The sequence below is a fragment of the Falco rusticolus genome, chromosome 8, assembly GCF_015220075.1.
Source record: "Falco rusticolus isolate bFalRus1 chromosome 8, bFalRus1.pri, whole genome shotgun sequence".
NCBI classification, from domain to species: Eukaryota; Metazoa; Chordata; class Aves; order Falconiformes; family Falconidae; genus Falco; species Falco rusticolus.
In genome coordinates this window covers 30,208,577-30,227,485 of record NC_051194.1, presented here as the reverse complement: position 1 = coordinate 30,227,485, position 18,909 = coordinate 30,208,577, and the positions used below count along the sequence as shown (strand labels likewise).

At 43.0% G+C, this 18,909-nt stretch overlaps 1 protein-coding gene across 7 annotated transcripts in view; it reads right to left on the bottom strand.

The window, feature by feature from the left end:
- NCKAP5 (NCK associated protein 5) overlaps positions 1-18,377 on the bottom strand; it is a 245,047-nt gene extending 226,670 nt beyond the window's left edge. For all 7 annotated transcript variants that reach the window (XR_005105773.1, XR_005105772.1, XR_005105774.1 and 4 more), the window contains exon 1: positions 18,341-18,377. The gene's annotated coding sequence lies outside the window, so the exon portion shown is untranslated. The remainder of the gene's footprint in view (positions 1-18,340) is intronic.
- Between the last annotated feature and the right edge of the window lie 532 nt (positions 18,378-18,909).

Genomic DNA, 18,909 nt, shown 5'->3' with positions numbered 1-18,909 from the left:
TTCAACACTGAAATTACGGGTGCAAGGCTGCACGCTTTAATGATTCACTGGTATTTCAGACAACACGTCAAATATATCTATTTTTTAATGCTGGGGTGTCTCCTTCCACTATTCTTGCTGGCTCCACAACACATCTCTCAAATTCTGTACGTACTTGGGCCAACAGCATCAGACTTAGGGAGGTCTAGACCCAAAGTTTAGAATGTTGAGTTTTTTCCTCTTGAGCTTTGAGATGGTTTTTAACCTTGGTAATGTAGAAAAGCCAGCAAAAAAAGAGCAAAAGCTCTTTAAATACAGACCTTTAAATAATGTTCATTAGTAACTGCTAAATAATTATAACAACAATAAATAGAGGCATCAACCCCTCCTTTCAGTTCCTTGACAAGACATGGAGACGGTACCAACAGTCACAATTGATGCAGTTTCTTGATTAACAACAACAAAAAAAAAGGGTAAAAAAAGTGATTTCCCTTCCCCATGACACACACATTCAGTTGTAGGAGAAAAGATTTAACATCTGTATGACACAATGCGAAATCATCAGGACAATTATGAATTATGCCAAGCAATCATTGTACAAATCTCCTGGAACTTCCCACTTATGACTATTATTCACAAGATAATACATTCAGTTGCAATTTTTTTTTCAGATATATTCTTCTGAAGCCTTTATTTTGGGCTGAGAATAAAGGGGGAAGAAGAAAATGGGTGGGGGAAAAAAGCTGATTTTTTTAATGAAACACAGAAATAGAGGGAAAAAATTAACATCTTCCTAATAATTTCTAAAGCATGCAGATAGTCGTGAGAGATACTTAGAGATTTATTTTAGAAATCAGCTGAATCACAAAACAGTGAACTGCAGCAGGCAAAGGACTTACACCAGGCTGTCAACTTTAATGCAGCATCAAGTATAAAAAAATCAAACACCTAAATGCCCAGAAACACCAAGTAAGCAGTACTACAGTACTGAACTCTGAAATACACCTACAGTACAGGATTTCACATTATAAATTAAATAGTCCATGCTTTATGTAAACGCTGCATTTATCAAAAAGCGTAGTTAAGGTTTTAGCAGGGCCAAATTCTGTGCAGATTTGCTCTCTGTTTAAACCTTTTGATTCAACATATCTCAAAAACTACTAAACCACTCTACTACAAATCAATGAGGATAGGATCTGTCCCACAAAATTTGTTATTATTAGAAGTGATACATTAACGATAAGCCTTATTGTCTCTGTTCTGCAATCCACACCATAACATACCTAGCAAAAGCAACTTGGCAAATTCACACTGTTGTGTAGTTCAGACCTTCTTGACAGAAGTGACTCATTTATCAATTTTAACGTTACATTAACAGTGATATTTGTATTTAATGCTGTTGTTATTTCTGCCAATAAGTTGCAATCCACGAACCATACAGTGGGAATCTGTACAATTAGGCAAACTGCCAAGTTCTCAAGAGACTTATCATTATGGAAAACCTCAGTGTTAAAACAGGGAATAAGAGAAGAAAAGGACTAATGGAACAGTTTGGAATATTAATTCAGCAAAAGAAACTTTATAATATAGGCAGCTGTTGCACACGAATCCTCATCCTTTACTACAAGAATGACTGCTTGCTCTTCCTTAGAGGCGCTACCTTAAAGTATCTTACACAAATGAAAGTATCTGTTGAATGAAAACCCTAAGATGGTACTAAACTTCTTTCTGAGCATTCTTTCACAGTACAGGCCCACAGTTTGAACTTTTCTAATTAAAACAAAATAGCAGTATTTATCTCCTTTTTGACAGCATCCTCAGAGCCACTGCTTCATTCCTATGACCTTCTCCAGTGTGTGGAAAGCAAATCTTACACTACCACCTTCCCCTTCTGGTGCACTACTAACACACCTGCTCCTCCTGTAGTAGCATATGGTCCAGGAGCTGCACTTCTTAAAATGGGATGACCAGACAGCATGACCGGTCACTAAAACCCTCCCAGTTTAGCTTGATAGTGCAGCTGGGTTCAAAGTGGGTATTGCCAGAGGCACAGGGTCATTGCTGCAGGGCAGTTTGGTCCACGGGAAAAAGACAACTCTTTATGCCACCACCTTTCCCCCCCGCTTATTTCCAACACACACAACTGCCACTCTTCATTTCACGTGCCCACAAGATGCTTTTTTGGTCCTCATCCCCAAATACACCTGCTCCCACTCCTGGAAGTACCGACACCGGTGACATTTGGCTGTTCAGCGGAGCTCACACGGGCCTGGCAATGCATCAATCACCAACACCAGGAGGATGCTGCTAAAGCAGGTGCCACTTCCAAGAGTCCAAATTTTTATATCTGCAACTCAGTGAAATGGAAAGCAATAGCAGAGAAGTGAATACAGCCATGGGAAGATGCCTTTTTTTATGCACATTCAAGAAAGAGAAGAGAGCAAGGACTAGACAGAAACCATGATGTGAAGGGGACTTTTCACATCTTGCCTTTCTTCAGCACGTCATTCAGCAACACTGCTCTACCCTAGACTGACAACCAGCCCACTGGTGTAGGCTGTGCACTGTGTCGCCATGAGGGAAAGTGGAGTTGTTTTCCTCAATTTAATTACTCCTAGCAGTGTCTTTCAGCTCGGGAGTGTGTAAGGTCTTACTCTGTGTTTTGCTGTTCATTTTTAAGCTGGGTCAAGCCATTCTCCAGACCAGATGGAGTCTCAGTTCTCGTGTTTCTGTCTGGGGCATGTATGATAGACTAGATCCTTACAGCATACAGATTTATACTGGTTTTATTGCATTGTTTACTTGTATTAGTAATATTTGTAATCCAGAAGATATCTCCTGATCTATGAAGAATTCCCTGGATTGTGACCCAAAGAGATTTAGCAGTGAACCCTGAACCGCTTCGGCCATTTCTAGCAAAAGTTAATTCTTTTCCTCACTAAGCCAGGACCTGGAAAAATGAAAAACAAAGGAAGAAACAAGCAAACAAGTTTTTCTTTTTGCAAAGGACTCAGAAGTTCAGCTAACAAATCCCCCAATCACTGTTTGTTCGTATGTATTTTTTCTCTGGAGAATTGTCATGAGGAGATGATGTGCTGTGGAAATTCTGTTGAAAGGATATGCATTTCCCTAAAGGATTTTTAATGAGAATTTATTGCTCATGAAAGGTTCAGGATTGGCAGCACTTCAGTCTTCAGTTAACGATCTTTGTTTATTAACATAAAATGCATCACACTTAACAGGAGTGTAACTTTCCCAACCCATGCATCTAAGCAGGAAAGAATTCTCACTCCTTCAGTTTTATCCCCTGAGGCTGTCTGAGAAGGTGCTAGCTGAAATGTATGTGGCTGTCCTCTACAAAAATGAAGTCAGAACCCTTGTTTCACATAAGGCTGAAAATCACAGAAACATTTTTTTTTATAACCAAAATTACTCAGATATAAACTAGCAGCAGGAAATAGCAACTGACTGCTATTACTTCTCCCGTGTCTAATCCTTCCATGAAAACCTTTTACCACTATCGGAAGACTTTTGATTCATCCTAATCATAACTGCTTTTAAAATCTGTGGGTAAGATTCATGCAAAGTGCTGATCCCACATCTTATTAGCATTTTACCACCTACTGAAACTCAATGAATTTGCAAGAAAGTGATGCAGGCTACGGACAACTGGGTCTGCAAACCAGAGATCCCAGAAACACACCACCAAGCCATCTCCTGTATGTCTATGTGAATAAACAGGAGAAGTGTATTTCTTCAGGAAAAAAGGACCAATCGCACAACTGAAGAAAAACACGAGTGTAAGGCACAAAACCCAAATACACTGTTTTGGACATTAAGCCAAACATGATTTGGACACTAAGCTCAACCCAACTCTTAGATCCCACTGCTTTCTTCATAACTAGCTTTCCTTCTGCTCTGCCCGACTGATCATCCAGCTCGCGTGTGTTTGTGGTAATATTTGCAAAGATTTTCCTCCCTGTTCTCTACAAAGCCTTTCAGGTTTGCTCTTACAATGCAAAGATAGCTAATTTTGCTTTATTTCTGATTGACCTCTTACCTCTGTTTTCCACTCCTTTGTTCCCAGATCATCACAACACATTCCTGGTATTCTTTGTAATCTCTTTTTCTTAGGGGTGTTACACAGTGTGAAGTGCTTTATCTATCCAGTAAGCCCACAGCATGAGGACTTCTGTTTTTCTTAACAGGCTAAACTTACCAAGTCTTTTCTCTCTCTGAGCTACATTTACTGCATACTCCGTAACCTTCCAGTTCTCACTCATGTTCTGTTCTAACTGAACATTAAAATACCTTGGAAAAATCATCTTTTTCTTTTCTTTTCTTTTTTTTCCTCCCCATGGCCAAAGAACAAAACCAAAGTGATTTTATTCTTTTCACCCAGTGGACTACTCTCTCTCTTGACTTTTTTTTTCTCCTTTACACAATTGTTCAATACTTAAGTATTCTGGCACAGATTGCTAGCAAATCTAACAAAAATCCTTCCTGCCACTCAAACACAAAATACAGTGGAGAATCAAAGTTGTTCAGAAAAAGTTCTTTACTGCTTAAATTAGGAGGTTTTTTTGTTGTTTCTTGTAATTTCATTTTGCAACCCCAAAGATAGGAATACTATTCAATTAAGACCCAGAAATACCTGCTCAGCCAGGTGGGCACATTTCTGCTGGGGACTGTCTCTGTTTTAAGGCCAGAGGCTGCTGAAACTCAGAGCAGGGTGCTAGAGTAGCATCTTGTGCTGCAACCCATCTTTGCTGTCCTCTACTGGCTCACCTGAGAGAATTTCTTCTCACATTATTTAATGGGAAATCAAATAAACTGAACAGTGGGATGCTATATACACCTTTGGGTACAGCAGAACAGCAGCACCGATTTCCGTGGGTATTACCTATGGACCTCTAGACTGAGCACCTGGCACCAGGATTACAGAGCAGTAACACAGAGTACTTGGTACTCAGGAAATCATCAGAGTGGGTCAAAGTATAAGCCAAACCAGTCTATCAGAGAGAGAGAGAGACATAAAAATATAGATGTTCTCTATACAAGGAAAACCATCCACATACAACCCATATAGCTCCCATGTTCATATTTCTAAATTTCCAATGTGATACAGTGTATACAAACAACACACAAAGGGCTGTGGGTGCCCAGTGAAAACATGTAGCAAAGGGAGTGGAGTTAAAAACTAAATGGATGCATACAAGAGGAATATATATTTTTAATACACTTTGAAGCAACAACCATTAAAAGGAAAAAAAAGGCTACTAAAATGATAGAAATACGGTTGGCACTGTACAAATAGTTGATCAATACTGAGCACACATGCTGGAAGACATGCAATATTTGCCATATTTACAACACTGCTATAAAATCAGCTATTCAGTTCTACATGTGTATATCCGTGACCTCTATTATTAAAAGTATTAGTGCATCTATTCAATCGTTTTAATTTAAACTGTAGTAGTGACAAAAATATTAAACCAATTCTGAAAATAATTTCAGATATCCAACCATTTTTCATAATTGTGAAAGTAAGAGGCATGTTTCATAGTTAAAGGACATTTGAGATAAACTCTGCCAAGATCACCTTCTGTAAAATTATCTGCTTTTGGTAAAAATGTAAAATGGATGATTTGTACTTTAAAAGCAACAGGTCATTCAATGATGTGCAACAGCTGGTTCTCGGGCCACCTGCAAAAAGCCATGGGAATGAAAGCATCACTCACGGCATAAGCTTAGCGACAATATAAACCCTGGAGGCACCTTCCAATAGGACTACCAGCAAGTGACAGATAAAATAAATGAAATAATTATTTCCTGAAAGCATTTCTCAAATGTCTACAGAAAATATATTTTGGATGTACCGATAGGCAGTAATTGCCACTTCGTTTTCAGATTTAGGAATGTGATCCTGTTTATTGACTGCAAAGATTTGAAAAGCGAAGGTAATTCAGAGTTTTCTATAAATCTCTGAACTTCAGTAACCTACTAGTTTTGTAGAAGAGGAAAAAAAGAGGAAAGCTAATAATAGCCCATTCTTTTATTTATCTAAAGTGATACCATAACAAATTTCCTTGGAAAAAAGTTATAAACTGCTGGGCTTCCCTCAGTCCTCCCCCAGGCTAGAGAACATGCTTCAGTACACCTTAAACAAAATAATGTTCTTTAAACCACGTCTCACTATGCCAGAAAGAAAAAACACAGCGTGCTGAAAATCACTTTGAAGTATCCTTCAGTAACCCAACGCACGAATTCATATTCATGCAGCCTTACAGCAATAAAATCAGTTCCATGCTAATGATATAATTGTTTCTTCTGTCACTCTGTCTATAAAAGAAGACTGGATAAAGTCAAAGGCAGTGGCCTCTGGCTGATTATGTGTTTTGACAAATTAGATGATTAACTGGAACCTCAAACTCAAGCTTCATTGTCTCAGTAGACCTAAAAGAGGAGAGGAAAAGACACTGGTTTGAAAGGACACGGATCTACAGGGACCCCAGCCCAGACTGAAAGAGCTACTCAAAGAGCATTATTTGTACCGAACCAAACAGTGGCTGGCATGCACACAGCCTAATTTTAATATAGAAATTATAGTTGTCACTTTAAATAATGGACCCTGCATACAGTAATATATGCAAAATGCTTTCCAACATGTTCAAGTAGAGACAGAGAAACTAAGTTATCAACGACAGTTTTACCACATAATATACCGGTCTAACACTTAACAACACTGAAAATGAAATCCAGAGCACATCAGACATATTAGAGGAGCAATGACAGTATTTTTGTGTGTATTTATGAAGCCATTTAAATTCACATATAGTCAAATCACAACCTCAGTGGCTGCCTAGGAATGGAACAGAGAAGACTGAACAGCAACTGGCACAAGATCCACCTGTGTTGCTTAAGTTTTTCTACTGAGCTCAGTTAAAACACTCACATGTGGTGATGTGAACTTGCTTCAGTACAGCATCTTTAAAACCTGCTCTCTGAACATTACATGAAAAAAAAACCATTACCAGATGAAATTTGGGTACTGCCCGTCCTTTCAGCTAGTACAGCTCAACAAAGCTGGGCCAGAACTGTTACTTAGAACTTTTCCAATTATCCGTGATGTGACTGAAAATCCCATTATGAAAAATTGTATTGTCATCATTTTACAAGTAAACACCATCTAAAATAACCAGTTTTCTGTTTAAAACTTGGATCAGGGAAGCAAACACCTTCAAGAAACCCCAGACAATCTAAAATGTCCTTGGGGCATTTTAAATGATTGATTTTCCCCAAAGACATCAGCCAGATCTGCTTTGTGAGTGAGGCCAGCTTCTCAAAGCTCAAAGACCATCAACTTCAATGGAAGTTCAACTTCAGCAAATGAAATAATTTAAAAGATACGGGTGAATAAGGGTCAAGATGTGTTGGCGTTCAGGCACTTCCAAATATATCAAATGTATATTAAGAAATACTTAAAATATTAACTGTCTGAAGCATTAAAATGAAAAAAAAAAATCAGCAGTTCAAATGTCAACCAGATACTTGGGCAAATCTGCATTTCTCCAGTTTCCAAAACAAACAGCCTGTTTTGAAACCAATGTGATGTTTGAATAAAGCTCCTTCCCATTCTTCACAGCAGAAAGATGCCAGTATTAAGTATCAGTAATGAACTGTCTCTGAAATGACTTCTTATAGTCATCACCGCAGCCAGCTACATCACCTTTGATACATGCAAAACACAAACCACACAGTGCCCGTGCAGCATCACCACAAGTACTACCCCACTTACAGAATCAGGAAAAAGTCCGTTTCAAATCAAGGAATCGATTATTTCAAAACCTAATTCCCCAGTCAAAAGCTATAAAAAGAAAATAAAACCCCTAAAGCTCATTTGCCTATTAAGTGAGCCTAATCTTGATTTTAAGTTACTTAAATATTAGACAAGATGAAACTAGAACCACACTTTCAGTACCCATGGTAATAGAGTAGGAAGAAAAACAGCCATATATAAAACTGGTGATCAACTTTGTTAGGTAAATCTCCCACGTCATTACATGGACATGCCTTCAGCTTATATGACATCAAACATCTGACAGAAAATACATATGTGGGCATTTAGAATTGTTTACACATACCTTAAATTCAAAGGATCAGAATGAGGCTGCAATAAGCACCTCCTTTAACATCTACCACCACAAAATAGCCGTTTTCTTGGAGAAAGCCAACAGAAGCCATCTCCTTGATGCCCAGGCTTCACCAGCAAAATTGTAACAGCAGCTCTTAACAGTGTTTCACAGGAGTGCAAAAAGAATGGAAAGCACTTTTATATACAGAATATCTTTTATGAAAGGTGTAGGCTGCTATAAAGGTGTTCAGAGCTTTTCCGAACTCAGGGGATCAATACTTTAGAGATGTTTGTGTTCACTTTCCTTTCCGAAGCCCCCAAAGCTGAACAGAATAGCTTATACTTTTTCATCATACTGCAAGAACAAACATATTTTGATATGCTGAAATACTTCCATGTTGACATATTTTTCTTAACAAGATATTGTCTTAATTAGTATCATCTATCATTTGGAGGTTATCTAGAAGACATGTTCAGGATTTTTTTAGCGAAGCAGAAAAACCCCATAAAATCTAAAAAGATTGCATATTATTGCTTAGTATAAAACCAGTACCTGCTCATTACTGCACATCCCACAGAAACAGTCTTCAGAGTTGACACTGAAAGCCGCTATCATCTAACTGCACGTGGAAATCAAACACTAGGATTTTAGGCTGCACAACATACCCACATACTCACCCCACCACTGAGCAGCACTGCTGGTGACAGCGCATGACCCAGACACAGGAGCTCTGGCTTTGCCCAGCTGCTGCCTCTGGCCATCAAGGTAGCGCTCTGCACCAGCAGCTCTGCCACTGGCCTCTGTCTACGAAGTTCTTGCTCAGCATCAACGCAACGTCCCTGTGTGTTAGATGATTATACAGCTACTTGCTAAATTCAAAATTATTTTAGTTAGCATACTCATGCTTTTTTCGCCATCTCAGATGTAGGACAAGATAAACTCTCATGGTACATGAGGTCTGTCAACAGGTACTTTCCCCCTGTACTGTCTTGTGAAAACATTATGAAAAACTTTATAGTTTTTATGGGTGCATAGAGAAGTGCTGTCTATAGCTTTACTTAAAAATCCAAAGCTTCCCATCTCTCAGAATTACAAGTGACAGATAGAGAAAACTATTTCTTTTCTAGATAGGTATTGAATAATTTCAATTTTCCCCTCTATGCAGGTTGTGGTCTACAAGGTTTCCCAGAGACATATTTTCTTTAAAAACAGGGATATCTTTTAGTGCATTCCCTGCAACAACACCAATCAACTTCCCTTTCATGAGGAAAATGTTTCTAAGTAAATGTACACAAGTACCTCACGGTGTCAAAGGTATTAACGAAGAAAAGTATTTTAAAAGGCTAGAAAGTTATGCCAATCATATCAAGCAGCGCTTTAATACTTTAATCAGGCAATCAGATGGCTGGTTGCACTCACCCATTTCCACTGACACGTATTTAACCAGCTGAGTTGCCCGAGACAAATAACTAGCCCAGATTTTTAAGATAAAGACGACGACGGAGCCAAAACTCAGACAAGTGAAGTTTCACTACAGAGGATGGGGAAGAGAATGCTTTCACTGCCACAAAACAAAATGCCCCTCTGACCCCTCAGACTTCAAGTTTATTTATCTCCTCCTCAGTCGAGGCTTCCAGCCACACACTGGCAGGAATTTTCATTTTTAGATTACAAATCTGCTCCTTCCTCAACGATCAGAGGATTTTCTCAGGAGTTCACTGGCCAGCCATCACCCGGCCACACTGAAGGGCAGAGCCACGCTGTCACCTATTTCACTGCACCCCCTAATGCCTATCCTCTCTACGCCTGTGTTTTATTTCCTCCACATCCCCTCTTTCCCTCGTTCCCCAAAGCACACTGCTTCTTCACTCGCATTTTTACGTTGCTGAAGCAAACAAGTTTTCACCAATTCTAGTAGATGTGTTTTGGTGACTGTTCTCCTAAGCAAACGTGGTTTGACACTGAAGTCAATGATTGTGGTCAAAGCCATTCAGTAACGTCTGCGTCCTGTCCCTTGATATCACGGAGGGGGACAGACCTGGGGAGTGAGAGCTGACGTTACAATCCCTGTCAAGGTCAGAGTGCGGAGGCTGTCTGGGAGCACAGTAACAGAAGCTGGATCCCTAACTACAGAGAGCATGCAGACCCCCTTCCATTATTTCACACGGAGAATGAGAAAAGGTGTAATAAATGTACACAAGTTGCACAAATATGATGATCTGAAGAGTCAAATACTTATTTCTGGCACAGTGACCTACAGGAAACGTGCAGTCCCAGCAGGCAGTACAGCCTGCTCATGACTCCCAGGACCAGCCCCAGCTTCGAACCAGCGTGCCCCCAAGCCTCACTGCAGAGCGAGGGGCAGGCATCACCCATCCTAACCTCACGGAGTAATCTTAGCCTCAGTGCTTGTTTTTACACAACATACTGCCCTGCTTATGCCCTTCTATACACAAGAGGCACAAAAAAATTGTTTTTATTTCAAACCAGTGAAAGTTTGAGAGCTGTTCCGGCAGGTAGGGGTTTTCTTAATTTCATTTTTAAAAGGAATCAAAAATCTAGATGACAGCATCCAACAAGAAGCAATGGTGACAGTCAGGGCCAGGCTTGCTTATTCTGAGAAATAAAGTTGAGCAGTTTCAGGACCTTGCCTTTTGAGCATAGATTGCATTCTAGCATATCAGATGCTGCAGTAATGGGATTTTGTAAATCTGAAACACATTCATATTGTGTACATAAAGAAATCTCTTGATGTTCTACTTAGTTTAATGCTCTTTTTCATCATATGTACCCACCCATGCCCCCCTGCTTTCAACAGCTAATAACCAACACATCTGATGAAAATTAATTGTCTTGACAGCTTGCATAAAAACTATAAAGGTCCAAAGGAAAAATGCTGTGGCAGCATTTTCTTTCTCTGTAGGACAGTAGCTATGGAAACTATCTTTAGAGGCCAACTGGCCTTCATCCCAGTACAACACAAAAAAATCAAAACGCCACTTTCACTGGGTTAGTCAGTGGCACCAGTCTTAATTGTCAACCCCTACAACATTGCTGCATGTTAGCTAGAGCAAAATATTCATTGATTTTGTCAGCAGCAAAGCTGATAATGACATTATAGTACTATTACAGACTTAGGTAATAAACAGCCCTATGAACTGTGCTCAACTGCTAATTATTATGATAACCTGTTATAAAGAACATATAAAACATGTAAAACTAGACGGATATCTAAAATATCAATGTGCAAATTATCCATTTTCTTAATAGAAAACATTTTTATAATTATTATGCTAGAAATAATTTAGTCTTATCCTCAGGTAAATAACTGCAGCCAAAGAGGAAATCTCTAATCTTATTTAACTGGCACATCTCACTAACTGCAACTCCTACTCTTTTGGAAGGGTTTTATCCCATATAGGTAGCCTGAACAAAAGCTGTGATTTCGAATACAGTCTGACAAAATCATCATTTTTTATGAATGCTGAGAGATTATGAAGGCTTTTTCCCCTCAAAAGGTGACACAAATGAGCCAGAGGTTGACTACTGCAAATGCATGTGGCAACTTCCATCACCAACCACAGAAAAGATCCTGTAGAAGAGCAATCACAGGTCATTAATGAGGCTCTCAAACTTTTGAAGAAATGTGTCTTTGATTGAGAATGGCATTCAAAAAGCAGTGAAAGATTTCATTAAGAAACCTACCTACAAGGAAGGAAGCCAGAGTATCCATGTACCTCCAGCACAGGCATGTTTCCATCTTTGCAGAGGCTGGTATTTCACTTGATTGTACAATTTTGCAACAGTGAGGCACTCCGACACCTTTCTCGAGTTTTTTCTGGAAAAATTTGCCCACACCAGCATTCTTATTTAAATGGCTTATGGGGACTACCAAGGCAGGACAGAATTATACAGGTCAGGCTTTGTTCAATCAAGAGCCAAATTCTCCCCGGTACCACACAACACTAGCTGGGAGTGGGTCTACTGGGAGCTTTGGAAACACAACATCTTGAAGGATCTGGCTTCAAACATCAGTACTTTGAAGTGTTCCACACAAACAAACACGAGTACGAACAGAGGCGCGGGCTGGCTGTTGGCTAATTACCCAGGTAAACACTGAGCATCCCCACATCAATTACGGTTGCATTCAAAAAAGTCTACAGCTCTTGGTAGAAGATAGCTAAAAAAACATAGCACGTGCCTAAAATACAGGCTATCTACAAAACTTGAAAATTTAATTTAGCACACAGATTGCAATCGTGATTATTCGTGGACGCCTAGATCTCCATCCCACCGCCGCCACAGAGAAGTTACGTTTATCGCCTCCTTACCCCAAGAGGATCTGCTTGCAGGAGCTCAGACACCAGCGGGCAGGCTGCGCAGGCAGCAGGGCTGTGTGGGTGCAGCTCCACCTGGCCCACTGGAGATACCCCTCTCTAAACCAACTACTACTCTGGCCAACTCATCTTACTGAAGCCAAACACGCTATTTTCAGGCCAATAAACCAATACAGATTATTACAAATATCAAACAGGTCAAGACCGCCATCTCAGCTGCATGTTCTCTTGCTCACAACTAACGATCAAACGATGAGCCCTGCAGGCCCCTTGTCAGGGTGGTAGAGCCATCCCTTTGGGGTGGGTGGGGAGAGGTGCCACAGCTCCCCAGGGGCAGCCCCCAGGAAAGCCCACCCAGTATTGTCTGGCCACCCCATTCTGTGTCCTTGTAACCTTAGCCACAACCTTCACCAGTCTTTCAGGTGCTTTGCACAGATGAAAGCTTCTCTCTCTTACTAGGGGAAAGAAGATCTTTGAGCTGTATTTATTAAAGATCTAGCAATTAATGTCCGCTGCTTCTTTTTAATGAGTTAGCACTGTGTCAAACAGTCTTCTCTATAAAGCAGCAGATGCAGCCTCTCAGAAATACATATTAGTTGCACTGCATATCAGACAGTCAAAGAAATAAATTAAGACCTCCAATGCAGTCTTAATCCAAATTGTTTCACTGGTTGACTGCTCATCTCACCATATGGGAAAGGAGCTTTCGTATTTCCTACCCAGACCTCACTGATGGGATATTTTGTAATAACACTGTAACAAACAAAAAAAAAAAAAAAAAAAAAAAAAAGGGGGTGGTGGTGGCAAATTTTCTGAAGGCAGAGAGAAATTCACTACTGATCCAAACGGGAAGAACATGCAGACACCTGGCTTTAGAGCTGTGATTTCATCCTGTTGTGTAGGTGCTCTGCATCTGAAATACTGACTGGGGGCACTGGAGGGAAGAGGGCCGTGCCATGCTTGTATCCCCTTGATGCCATCAATAAATCCATGCCCAAATGGAACAATGGGTTATATTTTGGATCTAACAATAGTTCTCATTAATTTACCTGCTATCTTTACATGCATTTATCAGTGTAAGATTGCAGCAAAGCACACCAGAACTATTTATTATGTGCCTCACGCTGAGGTTTGATCCAGCTGCTAGTAAACAAACCAGGGTACATTTCAACTAACTTGGATCTGACTCTATAACATGTGGTCCATGCTGCCACCATAAAAAAAGAGATTAACAGAACTGAAAGGATAAACAATAGGGTTTATGTGCCAAAAGCCTGACTTATTTTCCCGTGTTAATCTCATAAAAGACACCCATGACTGAAAACCTTGTCTTGCTCACCATCCTTGAGAGTATCACAGCTGAGTGAAGATGTTAAGGAGATTAATCCAGACTCTAATAATATTTATCTAAGTATTGCTAGAAATCTTTCTTAGAAAAGCCTTTACATGACAAGGGAGAGATAAATTCACATACATTGATACAACTCAACCTATCCAACCTTCACCCTAGCAGAAAACCCAAAATCAGCCCACAAAATGCACAATAAATACCCAAGCACATTTTCTTGACTCTATGAAGTAAATCTCAGGGACTGCTGCCATCATTTGCTCTGTCAAGTGCATACTGCACCAATGAGTTACAGCATTAGCTTTTATGTAACATATTTTAACTAGCTATGAAAAATCTGATCCTTTCTTTGATGCAAGTATCTCCACGCCACAAAACAAGTCTTATTAAAATGAAAGACTTATAATATCTGTTAATGCCACACTTGCTGTCCTCCAGCTTGGTTTCCTCCCTCACTGAAACACATGCTGATCCCAATCTTTCTCCATTCCTGCTTTCACACTTCATAACATCTGTATCACAAATCTCAAGACCTAGCAGACTACTGTTCCACTGCAATTATTTTTTTATTCCTTTAGTTCCGACACTTTCCTAACACAGCTTTTCAAATTTCATAGAATATCACTTTGTAGTTAAGAATTTTCTACCTTTGATTAATTCCTGCAAACCTGAAGTTCTCTTCCTAAGCACAGCTTCACTGTTTTCTTCCGAGAGGAAGTACATCAAAATCCAACAGGACCATGTTTTTCCTTCTCACCTGCCAAGATGGTGTTGATCTCCCAGTCCCTCCCCTCATGACCCACTCATGTTGCCTGCCTTACTCTTCCTTGGGATTCTGCTGCCCCTGGTTCCTGTTCCTTGCCATACAGATCTATTACAGAGTCTTTCCTGGCTTGAAATAAAAACAAACCCAACAGTCATCCTTGGTGCTACTTCATTCTCTGCGATCACTGACCATGGTCTAGACTGCCAGTCATCCTCGCCCTTTGTTACCCATGTCTCTCCTAGATCAGGGTATTCAACCCCCCGTGAGGCTGGACTCTTCAGGAACCAACTCCTAGCTCCTCATCAGAGAACCGTGAAGCCCCACAGATCCTCGCTCTAACCAGGAGGTCCTTTACATAGAGTGCAGAGCTGGAAACCTTGGGACGTGCTGGGGCTTTCTGTGTTTCAGATATGGAATTTGGACAGAGGCAGTCCATGGTTAGAAGTCAAGAGACATCAGCATTTGCAGGCTCCTGTTACCTAGTAGATTATGGACCTGCAAGACACAATGCCAGCCGTGGATAGTCTAAGCAGTTTTGAAGTAACTCTCCAGATACCTGATCTAGGGAGAATGTTGGACTTCAAGAGAAAAGTCTCGATTTCAAAAGGAATCCCTCCAGACCTTCTTCAGAACAGAAGCATAAATGCAAACCTACCAAGCTTCTGGTTGATGTTTTTACCCAAATATTATTAAAATTGCTGTTTCATCATCTCATTTCTGAGCAGTGGCAAACCTGCGTTAGCACTTTGACAACCTCAACTTCACCGCTGTGCAGTTTCAGGTGAAAAAAAAGAGGCCTCAAACCTCCATGGAACCACAAGCTAAAAGTAGAAACACAGTTCCTGCATCTTAATACCAGTCCCAAGCCAGTTCCATCACACTATGCAATTATATTTTAACTGAATAACCAAATTAATAGCAGCTACCTACTGTAAGCCTTGAGGATAGGCACAAAGCAAAAGGGATCTGGGTTTTTGGGGGCGTTTTGTACAGCTCCTCTTTGCAAGCTTTAATCCTGCGAACAACTCTACACACATGCTTAACTTTACATGCAGAGCAGCCTATCTATTTCAGTGCTGTAACTTTAAGGTTAAGCAGGTGTCTAACGGGTTGCAAAATCAGATTCTTAAATGGGAAATTAATCAGTGTAAGAAATGGATTTATGCACACCTGGCCACTGCTGCTGAGCCTATCTGTGCAGGGATTCATCTGGCCGAATCAAGCAGTGGCATAGTAGTTAACACCCTACGCTAGTTGTAACTAACCCTATATAGCAAAGAAGCAGAGAAGTTAACCATTAACAATTATTACTGAAAGGGAGGTTCTCCGCTTAAGGAAGAAAGCGACCGCAACCACCTACAAAGCATACATTTATACTTCACTCCAGCAAGAAAAATTTGTCAGCAAGTGCGTGCTACATGCAATTAACAGCAAAAATGCAGACGAGAAAAAGCTGAAGCAGGAATAACTTTCCTAGGCAACCCTCTAAAAACACCAAGGTACAAAGAGACCAGATTGAAAAAGCCAAAAAGTACAACATATAATATTTCTGTGTTAAAGGATATAATGTTCCTGTCCACAATGTTCTGTGAAAGAGGAAAGTGCACGAGAGATGCTGAAACCACTCTAACGTTTTGATCTTTTTCATTTTTCCATCAGAGCATCAGAGCTCTGCACTGACCTTCCAATTCATCCTTCATGATCAGCACACCACCGCGCTGGGGGGCGCACCATATGGCTCGCTTTAACTGCGTAAATTGTATGCTGTGACATGAATGGAACTGCTCCACGTACACAGTCAATCACCAGTTCCAAGGATTTGGCGGAACGGGGATTGCGCCACAAGCTCCAGCCACTCAGGGAACAAGCAGAGCTGCAGACAGGGGCAGCACAAAGTCAGGCACAGGCTTCTGCTCCACAGGTCTGAAATCCACTGGGTCACGACAACTTCTGGGAGTGCTTTAACCTGGGTGACTCAGAATTTTATTAGAGCATTTTTAGTGCCACGGCAACCTAATAATGTAATTTTTCATGCTGTTTCCCTGCATAGCACAGCAGATTTCAAGTTTTAAAAGAAACATGTAGATCTGCAGCAGCAGAGACCCGATATTCTTGCTACTGGGAAGCTTCATGTAATACCAGTGGCATTAATCCCAGTGTCCACTAGCAAACAGAACTAGGTCTTGGTAAATCCAACTAAGGCTACTGGTCACTTTATCCTGAAAGGGAATACTGTATTCAGCCCGTATGATTTGTTTCCTCTTTTAAAAAGAAATGGAAAAACATGTGTGGCATTCAAGGCAAAAAAAAACCCAAAACCAAAACCCAAAAGAAACATTTCTCACTCATCACCAACGACCAACATCAAAATTCACTGAAAAAAAAAATCCTCAGCATTCTGATTACTACCCAGTTATACCCCAACCGCATTTAAAAACTTAGCCTGCCCATTCCAGCATTTCAGTGCAAGTTTTATTGACCTACTAACCTGTAACTCTGGGAAGCCTGGAGCTAAGAATGCAATAATGGCTAGCAAATACAAGTCTCCAAACAGAGTATAATAACCTTAAGTAAACTACTGCCAAGCAAAAGTCCTGCAGATCAAACAGTTCCCACGAAGCCTTATGCTATTAACTAGCAAAAAAGTCCCATGATATCTCCATAGCCATGCACAATAACAGAGCATAGTGCTTCTGTTTACTTACATAGCTTATCTGCAATCCCATAATGTATACAGCCAACCCCTCTGATGTAAATCTCTTGTCTATTTAATGTTACTTTGCTTGTTAAAAACTTTGCTAGCTTTCTAATGATAAACAAGGGGCTTATGTGGAATATCAATTTTTAAGGGATGTACACTGGACGTTTATAAACCGTTTCAATTAGGGAGTGAATTTTATACTGTTACATGGAGTAAAGTAATAGTGATTGTATAAGATACAGCTAGCAACAACACAGTATTTATTGTGGCTCTGCGTTTTTCCTGCAGGGAAGTGCCAGGCCCGCTTATTCTACCAGATTTCAGTCCCTGGCGGGTAAGCCCGTCCCGGCAGCCGGGTGGTGGATCTCACACCCTGCTAAAGCCACAGCATCAGCAACTAAAAGCCTCAGCGGACACGGCGGGTCACCCCTGCTTTACCCCTGCTGCTTCGGGTACTTTAACTGATCTCGGACAGATCCCTCCCCGCCTAACGCGCTGCCCCCACCAGCGCGACTGCCGCCCCGGGCTGCGCGGAGCACGCACGCTTTGCACAGCCGGGCACGAAACCTGCGAGAAACGCGGCTCGGCAGCCGGGGCAGGAACCAACCCGCCGCCCCTGGAGCAACAGGGCCGAGCCGCCGGGCGCCGAGCGCAGCCCCCTCCCCGCGGGGCCGGGCGCGGCCAGGCAGGGCCGCGGGGGGGCGCGGCGGGGCCCCGGGGGATGCCGCCCCCACCGGCCGCCCAGACCGGCGGCCCCGCAGCCCCGCGGGCGGGTAGCCGGCTCTCCACGGCCGCCTGCCGGCTTCGCCCGCGGGCCGCACGGCGCGGCGGCGGGGCCGCGGGGCGGGGAGGAGGCCGGGCCGGCGGCGGCGGAGCGGCGGCAGGTGCCTCCCCCCGCCCGCGGGCCGCGCCCGAACGCCGCGCAGCCCCCCGGGCGGGGAGCGGCGGGCGCCGCCGGGGTCGGCGAGGGGGAGCCGGGGAAGGGGAGGAGACGGCGGCGGCGGGGCGGGCAGGAGGCGGCGGAGGCGCGGCGGGCAGGTGAGGGGGGGAGGCGCGGCGCGGCCGGCTCCTTACCTGCTCGGCGGTGGGGCATGCTGCGGCGGGCGGCGGCAGCGCGTCCCGGCGGGCCGGGGAGCCCCCCGCCGCCGCCGGCCCCCGCCCGGGCAGAGCGGCCGCCGCCCCCCGGGCCGGCCGCCCCGCCGCCGCCGCTCGCCTCTTCCGCTTTGTTCCGCCGCGGCGGCTTCTCCTCCCGCTCCCGCTGCCGCCGCGGGACGCGGCACATGTGCCTGGGGAGGGCGGGCGGGCGCCCGGGGTGGCACTTTCGGCGGGGCGGGGAGCGCGGCGGCCGGGCCCCTCCGCCCCCGGCCCCGCGGAGGAGCGGGGCTGTCAGATCCAGCCCATCTGCCGCGATCGCAATCGGTCGCAAGTGAATGGCTCCGGCAAAGCTGCGCCGGCAGCAGGGGCTCGCCGCGGCGCGGGGGGGCGGGGGCGGCCATTGTCTGCGGCGGCGGGGCCAGGGCCGCCGGGCTCCCCCGGGCTGGTGAGGGCCGGGGGTGCCCGGGGCCGAGGGGGACGGCTGCCCTCGGGCAGCCTTGTGTGCCTTGTCGCGCCGTGACATGCTCATCCCAAAGTGATGCTGAGCA